The 6,557-nt window shown below is 50.5% G+C and overlaps 1 long non-coding RNA gene across 1 annotated transcript; it reads left to right on the plus strand.

The window, feature by feature from the left end:
- Positions 1 to 1,196: 1,196 nt before the first annotated feature.
- LOC138641495 (uncharacterized) lies at positions 1,197 to 5,644 on the plus strand. Its single transcript, XR_011313876.1, has 3 exons — positions 1,197 to 1,286; positions 2,968 to 3,106; positions 4,431 to 5,644. It is a non-coding gene; the product is annotated as an uncharacterized lncRNA (long non-coding RNA).
- Positions 5,645 to 6,557: the final 913 nt, after the last annotated feature.

Here is a 6,557-nt window from a genome sequence, read left to right on the forward strand (position 1 = left end):
AGGAATTATTCTAAAGGGATAATTTCCATGTGGAGACTGCAGCATCTGTCCCCACATGGTTCCGACAAGGGACATTTTCGAACATCCAACCAGACTGAGTAGACACCCATTGAGGGCCTACATCAACTGTAAATTACGGATGTAATTTATGCCATTATTTGCCCCTGTGACATGGTATATGTTGGGCAGACCTCTCAGGAGTTGAGGAAGAGGGCCCAAAAACATATATCTACTATACATCTAGCTGCTTTGGATTTGAAAAAAGGAAAAACCCTTACCCCAGTGGCCTCACATTTTCTATCAGCACATGGGGGCTCCTCGGCGAGACTTAGATTTGTGGGCTGGAGCCCGCATCAAAGCGTGGCTTCTGACCTCGGACGTACTATCCCGTCCGAGGTCAGAAAGGGGTTAATCTAAGGGGCAGCTCCCATCATCATTTTTTTTTTCTCGGCCGTATTATCAGTGCGAGTGATTTCACTCGTATATCAGCCGAGACTTACCAATATAAGTCAATGGGTGCAAAGAAAAAAATCCTACAGCACTTGCACCATGCGAGTGCTGCCCGATTTTTATGCACCGGGGTTCTTTGAAAAGCTGGCAATTCAGCACTGTGTACAGTAAAATTACACGGCCTCATTCATTCCCTATGGGAATTGCGGACATGTGCGGCACTTGCAGCAACGGAAAAAAAACACTGCTAGCAGTGTTTTTTTATCTCACTGCAAGTGCCGCACATGTTGGCAAGTAGCCATCACTACCTGTCCCTAGTGAATCAACCACAGGGCATGCTGGGATTTGCAGTTCCTACAGCATCAACCACAGGGCATGCTGGGATTTGCAGTCCCTACAGTATCAACCACAGGGCATGCTGGGATTTGCAGTCCTACATCTCCATAATTAGAATGACAGGACATGTAACCTAAACCTGTAGTTATCCTGCAGCTACAGAATAAAAGTCAGGGCGTGAAGGTACAAGTCCCCCTTACACAAAGACTGGGAATGCTGGAATTTATGGTTCTACGGCAGCTCCAGAATAATAAAAACAAGCCTTGCTGGAAGGTGTACATGGGGCAGGGCAGACACATACTGCAGAGGCCCCCTAATAGTGATCAGGACATGGTTAATGTCCTGCTTCAGTGATGTTCCTCTCAGCACCTCCCCCTCCGTTCACATCCTCATGTCAGCAGCAGGGCACAGGCAGCAGCAGAGGGGATCACAGCGTGAGGCTCCGTGTGATGCTCCTTCCCTCCCCGCAGACCGTGTCAACGCAGCATCAACACTAACAGGTGAGGACAGGGCCCCTCAGCCAGGGACGCTGCTACCATTAGGCGATTTGAGCCCTTTGGCTCAGGCGGCAGAAGAGAGAGGGTGGCAGACTCTATAGTAACTGGATTTGCGCTGCTAGGTTTTTTTTTTTTTTATAAAACTCCGGGGTCAAGTGCCCGCCCCCCCTCCTCTCTCCCTCCTTCCCGCCCCCCCTCCCCCCCCCCTCCCTGAAGACGTAATACTCACCTTCCTCCAGCAGTGGCTGCAACTGCGTCTCAGCGCCGGCAGCGCGTCCTGTCTTCAGTGGTCACATGGTACCGCTCATTTAAGGTCATGAATATGCGCATATTCATGACCTTAATTAGCTCTATCATGTGACCGCTGAAGACAGGAAGGAAGACGCTGCAGAAGAGATGCCAGGAAGTTCTGTTCTGTGCCGCGCGGTGAGAGGTGAGTATGACAGCGAAAAGGGATGGGGAGCCATGCACGCAGGGTGGGAGGATAGGGGAGGCATGCACGCAGGGGAGAAGGATGGGGGAGCCAAGCACGCAGGGGAGAAGGATGGGGGAGCCAAGCACGCAGGGGAGAAGGATGGGGGAGCCGTGAACGCAGGGGAGAAGGATGGGGAGCCGTGAACGCAGGGGAGAAGGATGGGGGAGCCGTGAACGCAGGGGAGAAGGATGGGGGAGCCGTGAACGCAAGGGAAAAGGATGGGGGAGCCGTGAACGCAGGGGAGAAGGATGAGGGACCCATGCACGCAGGGGAGAAGGATGGGGGAGCCGTGAACGCAGGAGAGAAGGATAGGGGAGCCGTGAACGCAGGGGAGAAGGATGGGGGAGCCGTGAACGCAGGGGAGAAGGATGGGGGAGCCGTGAACGCGGGGGAGAAGGATGGGGGAGGCATGCACGCAGGGGAGAAGGATGGGGGAGCCAAGCACGCAGGGGAGAAGGATGGGGGAGCCAAGCACGCAGGGGAGAAGGATGGGGGAGGCATGCACACAGGGGAGAAGGATGGGGGAGCCGTGAACGCAGGGGAGAAGGATGGGGGAGCCATGAACACAGGGGAGAAGGATGGGGGAGCCGTGAACGCAGGGGAGAAGGATGGGGGAGCTGTGAACGCAGGGGAGAAGGATGGGGGAGCCGTGAATGCAGGGGAGAAGGATGGGGGAGCCGTGAACGCAGGGGAGAAGGATGGGGGAGCCGTGAACGCAGGGGAGAAGGATGGGGGAGCCATGAACGCAGGGAAGAAGGATGGGGGAGCCGTGAACGCAGGGGAGAAGGATGGGGGACCCATGCACGCAAAGGAGAATGATGGGGGAGCCATGAACGCAGGGGAGAAGGATGGGGGAGCCGTGAACGCAGGGGAGAAGGATGGGGGAGCCGTGAACGCAGGGGAGAAGGATGGGAGAGCTGTGAACGCAGGGGAGAAGGATGGGGGAGCCGTGAATGCAGGGGAGGATGGGGGAGCCATGCACACAGGGTGGGAGGATGGAGTATAAATATGGAGTATAAATACTAGGCCCTATAGGGGGAACACAGTGTGAGAGGACAGTGTGAAGAGGGGGCCGGTATAGAAAGGAGAGGTCAGTGTGAAAAGCATGTACCATAAGAGGGACAGTGTGGGGGTCATATTTTGTGTAGATAATATAGTGAGGGGCAATTTTTTATTCTGGAGCATTATAATGACACTTGTATCTTTAAGGGCGTCTTGTGGAGACTTTCTGCAAAAGAGCGGAAAAGATGGAAGTCTGCAGAGACGGCTGTGGCTGAGAAAACTCATCATGGGGTCTGGACAAGATGAAGAAAAGAAGAACGGCTCCAGAGTCAACGCCATCTATAAGGTACCGGGATGTAAATGTTATTTGTGATACTAACTAATTCTCATGTTTTTATTTATGTTAGGAGCTTTAAAGGGGTTGTCCAGGTTTGTAATGAGTCTGCAGTCATTCTTTGTGACTGCAGACTTCTGACTTCTCACAGTGCGAACTGCACGCTGTCAGGATTCTCTCGTGCTGGCGATTTACATACATGCGGTCATGTGCTGACTAGACATGTGTAGCCTCCGTCATTGAAAATGAACTAAGCGAGGCCGGGCACGTCTAGGTGGAATGTGGTCAGAAGTATACAAATCACATACTTGTGCTGACATGACCGTCCACCGGCAAGGGAGAATCCTAGTAGTGTGCAGTGCATTGGTTGTGAGAATTCAGAAGCTGCGATCTCAGGATTCAGCTCTGCAGGTTCCAGTAGTCGTCACATGGACACTTCACTCATATGCGACTTTCATACTTATGGTCCTGTGACAACGAGCTTCTCTTCTGCTTCTCTCAGTTTTTAACTGAACATTGAGAGCATTAGGGAGAGGAGCTCGTGGGCACATGACTGAGTGTGCAAATCGCATATGTCCTTGGTGGAGGGGGGGCACCAAAATGAATTCTTGTCCCTGGTGTCAGAAACCCTAGATACACCTCTGCTGGTATGCTACTACGAGCGGCGATTACCGGGTCCGGTGGAGGGATGTGTGTGCACAGGCAGTGAGGCAGGGACTGTGGGGGGGGGGGCGCCATTTTTCCGTTCACCTCAGGCAGCAGAGAGGCTAGGTTCACCCCTGCCCTCAGCATAATCTTGTGCAGTCTCTAGCTGAGCGGGCCCGGCCTCTCCTGCTAGCGCTGAAGCTGCCGGACATGCTGGGACTAGCAGTTACACACCAAACACCGCACAACTGACCTGGACACAACAATCCTCACACCATCCTCCCCCACAGCTGCGTGCTCAGGCAGGAACTGAACTTGGCGCCACAGCGAGGAGGGGGCGGGCCTGCAGTGTGACGTGTTTCCTATTCCAGCTCTCTCCACTGCAGTATAGGTGATAGCGCAGCACAGGATCCGATAGCACCGTAGCAGCCAGAAGTGGGAGGGGAAGAGGGAGATAGGGAGGGCGGATGGGTTTGGCTGGGCGCTACCCCGCACTATTATTAAAAAATTTTTTTTAAAAAACCTTGCTCAGGCCCCGCCTTCCCCCCCCCGCATCCTCCCACCCTAGGCACGTGCCCTCAAGTGCCTAGTGGCAAATACGACCCTGTCTATGGGGGTAGATTATATAGTACTATATGTCTGCAAGAATAAATTTTGTAAGTAATTCCTCTTTTTGGCTAACATCCATTAGGCTCATTGGGCTATGACCTGGACATTACTGGATATAAGCAGGATCGTGGGAGCTGCTGGTGACCTTATGAGGACTTGCTGGATCAAACAAAGGGGATGGACATACATTAAGAATATAAACTAAGGAATATATTGATGACTGTCGAGGGGATACACGCACTCCTTACTGTGTTTGAAGACTATACCCTCTGGAACTTTACTTTGAACAACAGGAATGGAGACAACGGAGGATATTGGTAGCTATTGGGAGGACATCTCTTATTATACTGGAGGACTATACATATATTCTACCATGGATAATGCATTATCATTCGGACGATTAGAAAGAAAGTTTTTTTCTGATGCCGATCTATGAATTTGCATATCCTTCGTCTACGTACAATTATATGTACCGTATTTTTCCGACCATAAGACGCACTTTTTTTCCTCCAAATTTGGGAGGAAAGTGTGGGTGCGTCTTATGGTACGGAAGTAGCATGTGGGGAGGGGGGCAGCAGTGAGTGGGATCGCACTGTTATCCCACTTCAGGATGTCCCCGCTGCCCAGAATCAGCGCTGGAGAAACCATGTGCTCCCGATGATTAAGTGCAGTGAATATTCATTAGCGGCTCCCCGCCCACCGGTGAGCCGGGAGCAGCAAATGCTTAAGCAGGGACACACATGGCTTCTCCAGCGCTGATTCCTACAGCAGCTGGGCAGGTCTGTGTGTCTGGGGGAGAGGAGGCAGCAGCAGGGGCCAAGGGAGAGAGGAGATGGCTGCATACCTGCCTGCCATGCCTGGGCTGGACGCTGAGTTCTGTGCAGGAGGACCTGTGATGATGTCAGGAGTGGGCGGGCTGGAGCATCACATGGCAGCTCAGAGCCCTCCCTCTTCTTGACATCATCACAGGTCCTTCAGGCTCTCCAGTCTCCACTAGAATCTGCAGCTTCCTCATAACCTGTGCTGTGGAAAGGAAAGAGGGACTGCTCTGTGTGCAGTCATGGGACGCTCCAGCTTTAACCTCACCACAGTGACTGGCTGCCACATTTAAGAGGTTAGTCTTTACAAAACACAATAAAGCACTCTGCCACTCCTTTGGTGAACTATAACTCCCAGCATGTCATAGGATATGCAGGACATGCTGGGAGTTATAGTTCTCCCATGGGATTTTAAAGCAGCACTCCAGTGTTATTTTGCAGTGCTGGAGTGGTGCTTTAAATATAAGCCCTGTGCCCCCATTCTTATACCCTCCAGCATCTTCATATAGTGCTTTACAGACACCACACTGGTCCCACAGCTTCCAACATAATACCATACTATTATATATAATAACACCACATATAATAGTATGTAATTTATGTTATTAAATATTTTACCACATTTTTTAGCTTCAAATATTTTTTTTCCCTATTTTCCACCTCTAAAACCTGGGTGCGCCTTATAGTCCGGTGCGTCTTATAGTCCGAAAAATACGGTATCTGTTTTTCTATTCATATCTCTATACTCACCGTGGTGGTAATGAAATAATTAATAAAAAAAAACTAGCATTATATGGGGTCTCTTTCTACATTGCTTAATAGTGGCCATATGCTTTAATTAGTTACTATTTAGTAAATAACTTTATTATTCAATTATATATATATATATATATATATATATATATATATACTTATGGACCGCTATATGTGTTAAAAACCAATTTACTATATATACATGCAATAATTATACTACTTTTTCCCTTCAGGTTCCTGACTAATAGTCAGCTTTTGCTGTTATTCATCTATTCGCCCTCTCAATCTGCGATATATTCTATAGCGCTCTTTTTCCCACTACCGTCACTGCACCAAATGGTGCTTTTTCTTTGTGTATTTCTCCGTCTTCTTTCTCCTGCCGTCTGCGCATGCGCAACATGACCCATACGTGAGTCGTAGATGCGCACGCGCTAGTCATCTCCATGGAGATCTCATATACTTCCGCCGGGTTACCGCTCTATGCAGCCGGCGCTTCTTCTGGCGTGCACGCCCCGCTATCCTTACTGCAGCACAGTGGTAGGTCTTTCACCTGATTAGTATCTATATTTAAACCTTGCTTTTCCACTACTAGCACACTTCCCCTGACGAAGCTGCTGCGGCAGCGATACGCGTGGGGC

This window comes from Ranitomeya imitator, chromosome 6 (genome assembly GCF_032444005.1).
Source record: "Ranitomeya imitator isolate aRanImi1 chromosome 6, aRanImi1.pri, whole genome shotgun sequence".
Classification (NCBI taxonomy): Eukaryota; Metazoa; Chordata; class Amphibia; order Anura; family Dendrobatidae; genus Ranitomeya; species Ranitomeya imitator.